Raw genomic sequence first — 15,309 nt, 5'->3', positions numbered from 1 at the left:
TGCCTACTGTTTAATTGCTCCTATGAATTACAGATTTGAGAGGCCTTGATCTACTGGCTCAAAGAATAAAGATAAGAAACTATGTTATCAAAATCAGAAACAAAACATAATACCTGCATTACATAGAGACCTTTATTCTCCCCTCCCCTGATAATCTAGACCCATGCTAGACATTAGTTGTTCTGAATTTCTGTTTAATATGTTACTTGTAGATCTCTTGTGCGCTCTGCGCTCCCAGAGAAAAGAGTATTTCTCTAGGACAGGGGTGGGCAAACTATGGCCCGCAGGCCAGATCCGGCCCTTCAAGGCATTGTATCTGGCCCTTCGGATTGCCACCCCCATGGTGCCACGGGCCCTGCGCCGCTCCCAGAAACAGCCGGCACCACGTCTCTGTGACCCCTGGAGGAGTGGGGGCAGAGGGTGCCATGCGCTGTCTTTGCCTGTAGATACCTCCACCGAAGCTCCCATTGGCCAGGAACGGGGAACCGTAGCCAATGGGAGCTTCAGGGGAGGTACCCACAGGCGATGGCAGCGCGCAGAGCCCTTTGTCCCCACTTCCCCAGGGGCCACAGGGACGTGGTGCTGGCTGCTTCCCAGAGCGTTCCCTCTCCACATCCACATGGGGACTGGCCAGGCCAGCCCCACCTCCCTAAACATTCCTCCACAGTTTGGGGACTTCTGAATTAAGGTCTCCTCTTTTCTAAAGCTGGAAAAATGGACAAACAACTCACTTTGAAATTCATTCTCTCTTTGGCACTGAAGTTGCTGGGACATTAACACACACATTCTCCTAGCTGTTCTCTTTATAGTTTTCATTGATAAAGGAAGGAGTTCCAGGATAGCACTCTCTGTATTTCAGCAGAGTTAAAAGTAAATTGTCACCCCCAAACCTCATACATCTGGCTTTCAAATGCTGTCTGTATGAACATCAACCTTCACACTGCCTCTGCTGAGTAGGAACATGAGCCAATAGGCTGTGAGAAAAGATTGACTGTTAGTGTCTCAGAAGGATAATTGCTCCAAGCCAGCAATTTTTTGTTGTTTGCTGAAATGTCTGCATGTTTAAATCATTGCCTCCAGAGAACACCACACACTCATAGACTCATAGACTCTAGGACTGGAAGGGACTTCGAGAGGTCTTCGAGTCCAGTCCCCTGCCCTCATGGCAGGACCAAATACTGTCTAGACCATCCCTAATAGACATTTATCTAACCCACTCTTAAATATCTCCAGAGATGGAGATTCCACAACTTCCCTAGGCAATCTATTCCAGTGTTTAACTACCCTGACAGTTAGGAACTTTTTCCTAATGTCCAACCTAAATCTCCCTTGCTGCAGTTTAAGCCCATTGCTCTTGTTCTGTCATTGGAGGCTAAGGTGAACAAGTTTTCTCCCTCTTCCTGATGACACCCTTTTAGATACCTGAAAACTGCTATCATGTCCCCTCTCAGTCTTCTCTTTTCCAAACTAAACAAACCTAATTCCTTCAGCCTTCCTTCATAAGTCATGTTCTCAAGACCTTTAATCATTCTTGTTGCTCTTCTCTGGACCCTCTCCAATTTCTCCACATCTTTCTTGAAATGCGGTGCCCAGAACGGGACACAATACTCCAGTTGAGGCCTAACCAGCGCAGACTAAAGCGGAAGAATGACTTCTCGTGTCTTGTTTACAGCACACCTGTTAATGCATCCCAGAATCACGTTTGTTTTTTTTGCAACAGTATCACACTGTTGACTCATATTAAGCTTGTGGTCTACTATGACCCCTAAATCTCTTTCTGCCATACTCCTTCCTAGACAGTCTCTTCCCATTCTGTATGTGTGAAACTGATTGTTCCTTCCTAAGTGGAGCACTTTGCATTTATCTTTATTGAACTTCATCCTGTTTACCTCAGACCATTTCTCCAATTTGTTCAGATCATTTTGAATTTTGACCCTGTCCTCCAAAGCAGTTGCAATCCTTCCCAGTTTGGTATCATCCGCAAACTTAATAAGCGTACTTTCTATGCCAATATCTAAATCATTGATGAAGATATTGAACAGAGCCGGTCCCAAAACAGACCCCTGCGTAACCCCACTTGTTATACTTTTCCAGTAGGATTAGGAGCCATTAATAACTACTCTCTGAATACGGTTATCCAGCCAGTTATGCACCCACCTTATAGTAGCCCCATCTAAATTGTACTTTCCTAGTTTATCTATAAGAATATCATGCAAGACCGTATCAAATGCCTTACTAAAGTCTAGGTATATCACATCCACTGCTTCTCCCTTATCCACAAGGCTCGTTATCCTATCAAAGAATGCTATCAGATTAGTTTGACACAATTTGTTCTTTACAAATCCATGCTGGCTATTCCCTATCATCTTACCACCTTCAAAGTGTTTGCAGATGATTTCTTTAATTACTTGCTCCATTATCTTCCCTGGCACAGAAGTTAAACTAACTGGTCTGTAGTTTCCTGGGTTGTTTTTATTTCCCTTTTTATAGATGGGCACTATATTTGCCCTTTTCCAGTCTTCTGGAATCTCCCCAGTCTCCCATGATTTCCCAAAGATAATAGCTAGAGGCTCAGATACCTCCTCTATTAACTCCTTGAGTATTCTAGGATGCATTTCATCAGGCCCTGGTGACTTGCAGGCATCTAACTTTTCTAAGTGATTTTTTACTTGCTCTTTTTTTATTTTATCTTCTAAACCTACCCTCTTCCCGTAAGCATTCACTATATTGGACATTCCTTCAGACTTCTCAGTGAAGACCGAAACAAAGAAGTCATTAAGCATCTCTGTCATTTCCAAGTCTCCCGTTACTGTTTCCCCCTCCTCACTGAGCAGTGGGCCTACCCTGTCCTTGGTCTTCCTCTTGCTTCTAATGTATTGATAAAAAGTCTTCTTGTTTCCCTTTATTCCCATAGCTAGTTTGAGCTCATTTTGTGCCTTTGCCTTTCTAATCTTGCCTCTGCATTCCTGTGTTATTTGCCTATATTCATCCTTTGTAATCTGACCTAGTTTCCATTTTTTATATGACGCCTTTTTATTTTGTAGGTCACGCAAGATCTCGTGGTTAAGCCAAGGTGGTCTTTTGCCACATTTTCTATTTTTCCTAACCATTGGAATAGCTTGCTTTTGGCCCCTTAATAGCGTCCCTTTGAAAAACTGCCAACTCTCCTCAGTTATTTTTCCCCTCAGACTTGATTTCCATGGGACCTTACCTATCAGATCTCTGAGGTTACCAAAATCCGCCTTCCTGAAATCCATTGTCTCTATTTTGCTGTACTCCCTTCTACCCTTCCTTAGAATTGCAAACTCTATGATTTCATGATCACTTTCACCCAAGCTTCCTTCTACTTTCAAATTCTCAACGAGTTCCTCCCTATTTGTTAAAATCAAATCTAGAACAGCTTTCCCCCTAGTAGCTTTTTCAACTTTCTGAAATAACAAGTTGTCTGCAATGCAGTCCAGGAACTTACTGGATAGTCTGTGCCCCGCGGAGTTATTTTCCCAACATATATCTGGATAGTTGAAGTCCCCCATCACCACCAAATCTTGGGCTTTGGATGATTTTGTTAGTTGTTTGAAAAAAGCCTCATCCACCTCTTCCACCTGATTAGGTGGCCTGTAGTAGACTCCCAGCACGACATCGCCCAAGTTTTTTACCCCTTTTAGCCTAACCCAGAGACTCTCAACACTTCCATCTCCTATGTCCATCTCCACCTCAGTCCAAGTGTGTACATTTTTAATATATAAGGCAACACTTCGTCCCTTTTTCCCGTCTATCCTTCCTGAGCAAACTATACCCATCCACACCAACATTCCAGTCGTGTGTATTATCCCACCAAGTTTCAGTAATGCCAACAATGTCATAGTTGCATTTATTTATTAGCACTTCCAGTTCTTCTTGCTTATTACCCATACTTCTTGCATTTGTATATAGGCATCTAAGATACTGGTTTGATCTTGCCTCCCAGCTTTGCCCTGACCCTCCTTTCTCTCTGCCATTATAGCCCATGCTCCCTCCTGTTTCCGACCCATCTCCCAGATCTTGTTCGCCACTTACCTGTGGGGTTTGCTCACCTGTCCCCGTCGAACCTAGTTTAAAGCCCTCCTTACTGGGTTAGCCAGTCTGTGCGCAAATAAGGCCTTTCCCCTCCTCGAAAGGTGAACGCCATCTCTGCCTAGCAGTCCTTCCTCAAATAGCATCCCATGGTCGAGGAAGCCAAAGCCCTCCTGGCGACACCATCTTCGCAGCCAGGCATTCACCTCCACGATGCAGCTATCTCTGCCCGGGCCCCTACCTTCGACAGGAAGAATCAAAGAGAATACCACCTGCGCTCCAAACTCCTTAACCCGTACTCCCAGAGCCCTGTAGTCACTCTTGATCTGCTCAGTGTCACACCTCACAGTATCATTTGTGCCCACATGGATGAGTAGCATGGAGTAGTAGTCAGAAGGCTGGATAATCCTCGACAATGCCTCTGTAACATCTCGGATATGGGCCCCTGGCAGGCAGCACACCTCCCGGGATGAACGGTCAGGGTGACAGATGGGTGTCTCTGTCTCCCTCAGCAGAGAGTATCCAACCACCACTACCCTGTTTTTATTATCAGTGGTGGCAGCAGACCTCCCAGCCTTAGGGGTACGAGCCTTCCCCTCCTTAACTGTTGGTGGTGATTCCTTCTTTCCTGTATCAAGAAGAGCATAATGGTTATCTATTACCACAGCAGGAGGGTTCGCAGCAGGGGTGGAGCACTGCCTGCTGCCAGAAGTAACCAGCTGCCAGTGTCCACCCTGAGCCATCTCCTCCTCCACTGGTGTGTCAGTAGTCCTGTGAACTGGGACAACTACGTCAGCTGTCTCCACATGGATACTGTCCAGGAATTGCTCATGGATACGGATGTTCCTCAGCCTAGCCACCTCCTCCTGTAGCTCTCCCACCTGCTGCCTGAGAGATTCCACCAGTAGGCACCTTTCACATTGGATGTCACCCCCAGCCTGGATATCAGTAAGTGGAAATTGCAAGTTACAGTCTTTGCAAATCCACACCAGAATCTGGGTAAAAGCATCCATGCTTTGGTGCTCTGTCTGGCTACAGGCGCAGGTGGAGGAGACAGAAGCAGTGCTGCCACAGGTGTTGCGGGTCCTCCTAACCATCGTAAGCCTCCCTCTGTCAAACTCTCTCAAATTCCCGTCTGCAGCTTCCTGTCCGCTCTGCTCTGCTTTAAACAGAAAGGTTTTGGATGTGGCTTGGTTTATAGGTTCAGGGGACCAATGGGTCACAGATGAGACCGACAACGGACTCCCACTCCCTTCCTAACTCCCTTGCGAAACTCCCTGTTAGCAGCTCCTGTTCGCTAAGCTTCCTGGTCGCTTGTGCGCAGCTTTATAAAGCCCTGGCCTGAGTGAATGCCCTGCCCACTGGTTAAGGCACTGTGTGCTTTCAGTGGATCATTGCAGGAATTATCTGAGAACACATCCCGGGTCATTCCCAAGTGAAAGAGTCATGGCCTTTGCCTTTGTGTGCTTTGTTTCATGTTAATATAAAAGTAACAAGCACAAGTTACACACTGGGGGTTCTGCTGTCTCAGAAAAGGAACTGAGCATGAAGCAAAAGAAGCCCTTTATTTTTGTCTAATGCCCATCTCTGACTTGTTCAGCTGCTGCATGCTATGACTCACAGACATTAGAGATGGAAAAGACCTGCTAAGTTATCCACATCATGATGCCTGGTACAGGACTGAGCACATTATAGGTACTTTAACAATAATAGTCCAGCCCATTTCCCAGCAAACACAGGATTATTCCCTACAAAGCATGTGTCTGAGAGAATTCAAATAACTCCCAATTTATCTTCTTCATGCAAAGATAGACTAAGCAGAACTGAGACTAAGCAGAACTGGGAGCTGCATTATGAGAGAAAGTTCCGCTTCCGCAGCCCAGTTATGGTTCATCACAGGCAGCTGGGCTTCTTGGAGGTTATTGGCCAGATCCAAAGCTAGAGTACGTTGGCACAGCTCCGTTTTAGCAGAGAAGTGACTGTCAACATGCCTGTGGCATTAGTGGAGCAATGTAACATACCCTATCATGGCTCATTGGTGTATTCTATGTATCTCTATTGGCACATTGTCTGCCTTACCTCAAAATATTCTGGGCCAGGTCATGAGCTGGTTTAAATTAGCGTAATGACAATGAGTCAAATTCCCTTCTCAGCTACATGTGTGTGACTCAGTGGTGTACTAAGAAGATGGAAGTAAGAGGTGCATCACATCCCTTGACCTCAATGGAGCTGCGTTGATTTATGCTCGCTGAGAAGCTGGGATTCTGCATTTAAAGCTAAAGTCTTGACCCTTCTTTGCAGTGGAAGAAAAATCCCAGCGCAAAACAACTGCACCCTCTACATGATGGCTGATGGCTTGACCAAGATCAGAGAAGTGGTGGAGCTGTTCGACCAACCACTACACAGATCCACCAGCTATTTCCTCCTTCACCCCAAGGAGTCAGAGAGCAGCAGTAGCAGACACTATCACAGCCTGAAGAGGTTGTTAACAGCATACAATGGCTTTGCTGCCATTCCCCATTGGTGATAGAATTCTGGGCAAAGCTGGCTGTGGTGTTGCAAGGTCCAGTAGTGTTTGGTGGGAACTGTAATCTTTGAGTAAAAATGTAAGAGGAAGTGTGAGTGGGTTTGTGTCAAGGTTGGGTCAGGGGCTGCTGCAAGTGTTTCTGCAGCGCTAGGATTGATGTTTTAATTAAAAAAACAAAACTCTTGTTGGATTTTACTCTTTTGGTCTTGGCCTCCACAACTGCACACTGGTCTACATAGTGCTCAGGGTGGATTTGGCCCTGAGTAATATTTAAATAATACCTTGCTTGGTGAACAGAGACTGTGTTATGTCTAATTTTTATGAAGTGCTGCCTGTTTTTAGATCTGTGTGAGCTAAGGAATCCACTTTGTGGGATTTTCAGTCTATGGTTTCTGTTATATTCAGGGTCTAAACCTGCAAGCTCCTAAATCAAGTCAACACCCGCCAACAGACCCCTTTATTTTTCAAACCAGCTCAGCCAACCCCACTTTGGGGACCTATAACACCTCACACAGGGCACTTTTAAGGGGCCCGGGTCTGCTGGCTCTGAGAATGAAGAATAGAGACTGGACTTAATAAATGTGTTACAAAGACACTTATTTTTTCCTCACTAGCAATCAAGTACCATTCCATTCAGACACTGAGTTGTTTTGAATTTCTGTTTTAATGTACAATATAGATCTCTTGATATCACCAGCATTATCTGGGCTTCCAGAACAGCGTGCTTCTCTAGGACTAATCGCAGAAATGGGGCAGGGAGATGAAATGTATGTCTGATTTTCCTTATGTGTGAAATAAAATCAGGAACAATGAAAAGATTCTTTCCATTATTCATCTATGAATGGAAACTGAGGGTGGCCACAAATCTAAAAAGAAAAAGTAACATTCATGAACTATCCACACTAACTACATTACTAGGACATCTGAGTGCAAAATGCAGGGATCTCAAAGAGTAGAAATGTGATATTTTCTACCTATCTTAGGGTTTTCTATAGGCCCATCACTCTACTATTTCAGCACATGAATACTCTAATATACAGTAGCTATTGAGATAGCATTACATTACAGCAGAGTTTATACTTGATACCTGTGTTTACTTGGAAGTTAGTAAAGGTCAAAGAAAACATTGGGCCATAACTGTCTGACTGCCTATGGCAGAAGGCTGTTACAAGAGATAATTATTCTCAGTAAACAGGGAGTCTAAAAAAAATAATAGTGGGCTTTGATGAAGAGGGAAAAATTGTCTTTAAAATGCAGACAGGCCCAAACCTGAGTGTGTTTTGGTTTAGCCCTTTGCAGATGTAAACACCACCCAGATCAAAGAATGTTTAATCTAGACCAGTGGTTCTCAAAGCTGGTCCGCTGCTTGTTCAGGGAAAGCCCCTGGCGTGCTGAGCCGGTTTGTTTATCTGCCACATCCGCAGGTTCGGCCGATGGCAGCTCCCATTGGCTGTGGTTCGCCGCTCCAGGCCAATGGGGGCTGCAGAAAGTGGTGAGGGCCGAGGGATGTGCTGGCTACCCTTCCTGCAGCCCTCATTGGCCTGGAGTAGCGAACCGCGGCTAGTGGGAGCAGTGATCAGCCGAACCTGTGGATGCGGCAGGTAAACAAACTGGCCCAGCCCACCAGAGGCTTTCCCTGAACAAGCGCAGACTGGATTTGAGAACCACTGGCCTAGACCCAAACTTCTGCAAAGATTTGGGTTGTTAGGGCTCAGGGAGTTCAGTTCTCAGCTGCACCCAGTGGCACTGTGCACAGGTAGGGGTATGGCACAAAGGACTCTTGGGCTAATCTCCAGGGTGCTCTCTGCTAGCTGGGAATTGCTGGAGCACAGCAGCACTCTGCTTTCACTCTGTCCCAAGAAATGCTTTCAGTGTATCCCCCTATGCCAGGGATGGCGAACCTGTGGCTCCAGAGCCACACGTGGCTCTTCAGAAGTTAATATATGGCTCCTTGTATAGGCACTGGCTCTGGAAATGGAGCTACAGATGCCAACTTTCCAGTGTGCCGGGGGGTGCTCACTGCTCAACCCCTGGCTCTGCCCCCACTCCACCCCCTCTTCTGAGCCTGCAGTGCCCTTGCACCCTCCCCCCACCCCAAGCCTCCTGCATGCCAAGAAACCGCTGATCGACGGGGCTGCCAGTGGGCGAGAGGTGCTGGGAGGGGAGCTAATGGGGGGCCTACTGACGTATTATGTATTACTGTGGCTCTTTGGCAATGTACCTGTAAATTCTGGCTCCTCAGGGTCAGGAATGAGATAGCATGAGAGGATCTCTGGATGTGCAGGACAAAGTCCAGGCCTCTCTTTCTCCTGCCCCTCTTAAACACCATTTCCTTTAATTTATTTTCTGCTTTATTCTTTCCAAATTTTCATAAGTTTTTCCATGAATTCAGGGATGGGCACAAACAGGGCCCTTGTTCCATGCTACATAGAACTAAGTTTTTTTTTCAGAACTTGAACCTAAATCTGAATTTGCTAATGGCCCCTGTCTTTAAAGTCAACTAGTCCTAACACCCAAAAATTCTGAAGAGTTCAATATCAGGGTCTAACTCTTGTGGCTTGTGTCTACTTGAAGTGGAGCAATAAGGAGGTTTCCCTTTTGATTTAAAAGAAAGGCTAGACATTAGCTCCTGAGAAAGACATTCTGGAGTTTCTCCTTCCTTTAAGGTTTTTCCCCCATTTGTGTTTAGAGAAGTTTGTTTCTGTTCGAAAAACAGCAACAGAAGGAACACTTGCAACACATCTTAGCCATCATTTCTGGACAAATAAAGCCCTGCCTTGTATCTTAATATAGCCTTACAATATTCCATGCTCCCATTCTCCCAGGTGAGTAACATTTTTCTGTGAATTATTGGGATCATAGGAACCATCAAACCGGAGCAAACCAGTGGTTCAATGAGTCCTCTTTCCAAGAGTGACCTCTACCAGCTGCTTCAGAGGAAGATACAAGAAGCCCACAGTGGACAGCTATGAAATAACCCACCTCCAGGAAAAGTTTTTTCCTAAATCCCTGTTAGAATTTCGTTTATGCCCTGAAATATAAATCTCATTATTGTTGTTTTCTCATACACTCCTGGGTATGTTGGTTTCGTGCCTGGCAAGTATCCATGACAGTTTTGCAAATACGTTTTAATGTTATACTCATACATGATGCCCACCCTCCCAAGTGGCACACAGAACTGCATTGTAAATAATCAATGTTCCTTTTCCATCCTTTGGGAGTAAATAATCTGCAGACTTGAAAACAAAAAAAATTCATTAGATAAACTTCCCTTTGGTATGACACATGACATGAATTACTTTCTGGAGAAATATTGAGCTATTTCGACATGTTGGTAACTCAATATTCACAGCACATTTAACCTTTATTATTAAGTGCAAAGTTCTTTTTGAAACCTGATGACTGTTCAGTCCATCAGTTCTCTTGATTATCTCCGCATCTCTAAGATAAACAAAAGCGCATTTTACATCTGATCTGGAAGAAATATACATGGGGAAATTGTTTAGTATTGTAAAGCTCCTTGTTCCTTATAGCAATGTTTCTGAATCAAGCAGTTGTCATATGGTCTTGTCTTAAAGCAAAAGGGAAACTGTGGGGTCAAGGATTTTGCAATGTTCAGACAGAATTCCTTTTTACCTTTAAAGATAGGGGTGTGTGAATAATATAGAGATCAATGTAGTCAAACTGCAGGCTCTCCAGTGACTTTTCCAGGGCTGAGGGGACCATCTCAGGAGTGTTAAATGTGCTCCAAAACTGTAAAGAGTGGAGAGAGAACAAATGCCATCAGATTGGCATGTTAAGAAGGCTAATTCCCTAAATAATTTTATTCTACTATAGCTCAGGCATGAAATGTCACTGATATACAGCATAGTATGCATTATTTATTTACATTTAAATAATAAAAATGACACCTATATACGTGTGTAGATGCCTTGACAATTAATGTTGCGTCATCATACCCTGCAGCATTAAAAAATGAACATTCATAACATGAGGGTAGAAAATGGAAACATCTACTGTATCTTTCAAAATCAAATTAGTGCAGTCTGGGACCACAAACAATGAACAAACCCTATTTCTATGGCTATTGCATATGGCAATTACGGTTGGAGGAATTAAAATTGTTTAGGTGTCTAACCTGTGCATTTCCATAGTCTAACATATTTGGATTTCTTTGAAGTGCAATCTTAAATCTCTATCACCTGGTCTGTAATGATTGGTTCTGGGATAATTACAGCATCCCTGTAATGCTTTTAGCCTTAAGTTACTAACACGTACTCACCCTTAACTTCAGTTCAATGTAGTTTTTATCTGGTAACTGTATCTAGGCACCAGGCCTGCTAAGCTGGTATTAATGCATATAACACTTTCCCCACAGGATTAGCACCTGGTAACAGGTGGAGTGTTTCAGGCAAATCCTGTCAGCCTGCTACAGCTTGAACTTACCCCCTCACTGAAGCCACTCTTTTCTTGCTGCTGAAAAGCAGCACAGAAAGAAGCAGAGAGCAAGTGATGGGATTTAGAACAAAACCAAATTACCTTTCCTGGGTAAAATATTTTCCTCTCTTTTGACCATTCCATCTGCAATCTTCTCTTGAATGGCTCACCCAACCTCCTTCTCATTCTCATAAAAATAGGCTCCATCTATATGGCGATAGCCACCTTTACAGCCTCCTCACACTTACTTTTTTGGAAACTACGAATTAAAAACAGAAAGTCAAAAAGCATCAACATGTCTTGCTCAGGGATGATATTTTAGTGTGGTTCCAGTATGAAAAGTGACTGTGTAACAATGTCACCTTCTTACTCTGACATTCACCTCTGCTTACGTTAGTGAAAAAAGTAAGGTTTTCCATTATGGAAAAGTCCTACAGAATTTAATAGACAATGACCATAGTTCTACAGAATTTTTAAACCAATCTAAAACAAGTCTATAGAACAGATGTAATTCTCTAATGAAGTCTCAGGTTGGTTTAAAAATGCTTCAGAAAAGTGATCAATAGTAGAGACTGTATAGAGAACTCGTTTGAATGTCTATAGAATATTACTTTTATCCCTATCAAATTCTATAGGCCAATCTCTGTCTGACTATTAAAGATAATGGGATGGCTCAGGTGTTACTGAGAGCAGAACTTGGCTTTCACAACCCTTTTACTGACGATGATACCCAAGAAAAGAACACAGCTTGCTCTTAGGTGGAAGCTCAATTTTGCAGGGCTAGCAGTCAGAAAATACATCTTTTCAGTTGTAAACTGAACACATTTATTCTTGAAATCACCTGAAAGACAAATATGGAACTAGGTAGTGTGGTTCTAATCTGAAAAGGGACTCTGTAAGAGTTACTAAATCACCAAATTATCCAAAAGTGTGTGTGTGGGGGGACAAGTTCTGTCCTCATTTACACCAGTGCAACCTCCATTGATTTCAGCAGCTCTTGATGTACAGCAGAGAGTATCACAAGTTGAACCACTGGAGCACTGATAATAAATGAGTCAAGGCCTCAGGTCCTTATTTATCTGAGTCAATGAGAGTTCGGTTATTCAGTCCTTCAAGCAATTGAGTAAGGAGCTCAAGGTTTGACCCACACTGGTTGACTGCAATGCATTTGAAAATGAAGGGCCTGTTCTTGCAAACCTTATTCACACAAGTAATCTTACTGAAGTCCATGCGGCTAGTTGAGCGAGTAAGGACATGAGTGAGCGTGACATCAGAGGGATTCTGCATGGGCTCAAGAGCCTGCCTATGCTGATCTGATTTCAAGATTTGGGTCTTGATAGGTGACTTTGGGCAAGTTCTTTGTTGCTGTTCCCCATGTATAACATTAGGACAGTGATACTTACCTTCCATTGCAAAGTGCTTGGGATCTATGGGTGAGAGCCGTGTGTACTGTAAATACAACATAGTGATTTTTAGTCACTACTAATTTGAGTGGCCTCTGAACCAATGAATGACAAAGGGTACGTCTACACTACGGGATTATTCCAATTTTACATAAACCGGTTTTATAAAACAGATTGTATAAAGTCAAGTGCACGGGCCACACTAGGCACATTAATTCAGCCGTGTGCGTCCATGGTCCGAGGCTAGTGTCGATTTCCAGAGCGTTGCACTGTGGGTAGCTATTCCACAGCTATCTCATAGTTCTCGCAGTCTCCCCCGCCCCTTAGAATTCTGGGTTGAGAGCCCAGTGGCTGATGGGGCAAAAATCATTGTCGCGAGTGATTCTGGGTAAATGTTGTCAGTCATTCCTTCCTCCGGGAAAGCAACGGCAGACAATCATTTCGCGCCCTTTTCCCCTGAATTGCCCTGGCAGATGCCATAGCATGGCAACCATGGAGCCCGTTCAGCTTTTTCTTTTTACATTCACTGTATGTGTACTGCATGCCGCTGACAGAGGCGATACTCCAGCGCTACACAGCAGCATTCATTTGCTTTTGCATGATAGCAGAGACGGTTATCAGTCGTTCTGTACCATCTGCTGCTATCATGGGTGCCCCTGGCTGAGGTTGGCCGGGGGCGCAGGGACAAAAATGGGAATGACTCCCCGAGTCAATCCCTCCTTTATGGTTTCTAAAAGTTAGAGTCAGTCCTGCCTAGAATATGGGGCAAGTGTGCTAGAGAACCAGTGTATCAGAGCACAGCTGCTCCGTGCCAGATCCCACAGAAATGATGAGGTGCATGCCATTCATGGGGAGTGCCCCTGCAACAATCCTACCTGTTGCTTCCCTCCTCCCCCAATCTTCCTGGGCTACCGTGGCAGTGTCCCCCCCATTTGTGTCATGAAGTTATAAAGAATGCAGGAATAAGAAACAGTGACTTGTTAGTGAGATAAAATGAGGGGGAGGCAGCCTCCCGCTGCTGTGACAGTCCAGGCAAGACATTAAGCGGTGCGGGGGAGAGGAGCCCAGCATGCCACTGCTATGATAGTCCAGGCAGGACAGAATCTTTTCTTTACACAGGAAAGGGAGGGGGCTGATGGAGCTCAGCCCCCAGTTGCTATGATGAGAACGGTTACCAGCCGTTCTGTACCATCTACTGGGAATGACCAAGAATCATTCCTATTTTCACCCAGGCGCTGCCGGCCAGCCTCACTTGAAGCCAGCCAGGAGCACTTAAGGGCTGATAACAAGGAAGGCTATCAGTCTTACTGCACCGTCTGCTACCGGGCAGGAGAGAGGCATGTATACTGCTCTTCACTGCTACAGCATCGCGTCTACCAGCAGCATTCAGTAGACATAGGGTGACATTGAAAGAAGTCAAGAAACGATTTCTTTCCCTTTTCTTTCAAGTGGGGGAGGGGGGAAGGAGTAAATAGTCGAGCTATACCCTGAACCACTCTGGACAATGTGTTTGAACCTACAGGCATTGGGAGCTCAGCCAAGAATGCAAATACTTTTCGGAGACTGCTGGGGACTGTGGGATAGCTGGAGTCCTCAGTACCCCCTCCCTCCCTCCATGAGCGTCCAATTTGAGTCTCTGGCTTCCCGTTACGCTTGTCACGCAGCACTGTGTAGCCTGTAGATTTTTTTTCAAATGCTTTGGCATTTCGTCTTCTGTAATGGAGCTTTGATAGAACAGATTTGTTTCCCCATACAGTGATCAGATCCAGTATCTCCCTTACGGTCCATGCTGGAGCTCTTTTTGGATTTGGGACTGCATTGCCACCCGTGCTGATCAGAGCTCCACGCTGGGCAAACAGGAAATGAAAATCAAAATTTCGCGGGGCTTTTCCTGTTTACCTGGCCACTGCATCCAAGTTCAGATTGCTGTCCAGAGCGGTCACAGTGGTGCACTGTGGGATACCGCCTGGAGGCCAATACCATCGATTTGCAGCCACACTAACCCTAATCCGATATGGTAATACCGATTTTAGCGCTACTCCTCTCGTCGGGGAGGAGTACAGAAACAGATTTAAAGAGCCCTTTATATCGATATAAAGGGCCTCGTAGTGTGGACGGGTACAGCGTTAAATCGGTTTAACGCTGCTAAAATCGGTTTAAATGCGTAGTGTAGACCAAGCCAGAGATAAAAGGCTTTGTATCCCTTTACCTAAGTCACCTATTCCTTTCAAGGTCAGTCTTTGTTTGCTCACCCCATGAAGCAAATACAGTTTTGAATGGTGTCAGCACATTTATTGTTTATCTGGCACAGAACATGTACTACACAATAAGAGAGTGAGTGAGCTAGCGAAAAAAGGGTGCTGCTGTTAGACTATAAGAAGTTATTAAGTTACAAATAAGATCACCTAGTTCTTCTGCCTGCTTACAAAAAGTGTCATCAGCTTAGTATTATTGTTGGAGGGTTCTTCCAGAAATACAGGGTAATGCTGAGGGCACATCTCCTGATTGAGGGGTATAACATTTTGAATGGCCCAGAGAAAGCAGATGCAACAAAATTGGTTCTTACCCTATTTACCTTGAGCAATGGGCCACGAACTAAAGCTCCGAAAGGATCTGAAAGACGTGGAGACATGCCTTTAAGCACTGCATATGGAATTCAGGTGTGGAATGGGCTCCCAAAAACAGCAGTAGGAGCTGGAGTTGAGAACATATTTTTAGAGTCAGACAGGCACTTAGAAGATATAACACAACAGAGAACAAGCTGTGAACAAATAGCTGGATGAACAAAGATAAGCTGCGTTGCCCTCCTTTTCTTTCCAAATATCGCAGTATAGAAAACCTTCACGTGTGTATAAAAACTACCTGGTATAGAACAATTGGCAGTTAAAT

At 44.6% G+C, this 15,309-nt stretch overlaps 1 protein-coding gene across 1 annotated transcript in view; it reads right to left on the bottom strand.

Annotated features, from left to right (window-relative positions):
• Window positions 1-15,309, bottom strand: part of LOC115639767 (estradiol 17 beta-dehydrogenase 5-like) — a 296,315-nt gene that overhangs the window by 19,838 nt on the left and 261,168 nt on the right. The gene's annotated exons all lie outside the window — the stretch shown is intronic.

The sequence above is a fragment of the Gopherus evgoodei genome, chromosome 1 (genome assembly GCF_007399415.2).
Source record: "Gopherus evgoodei ecotype Sinaloan lineage chromosome 1, rGopEvg1_v1.p, whole genome shotgun sequence".
In the NCBI taxonomy this organism is placed as follows: Eukaryota; Metazoa; Chordata; order Testudines; family Testudinidae; genus Gopherus; species Gopherus evgoodei.
The sequence above is the reverse complement of the archived record's forward strand: the minus strand, read 5'-3'. Positions and strand labels throughout refer to the sequence as shown.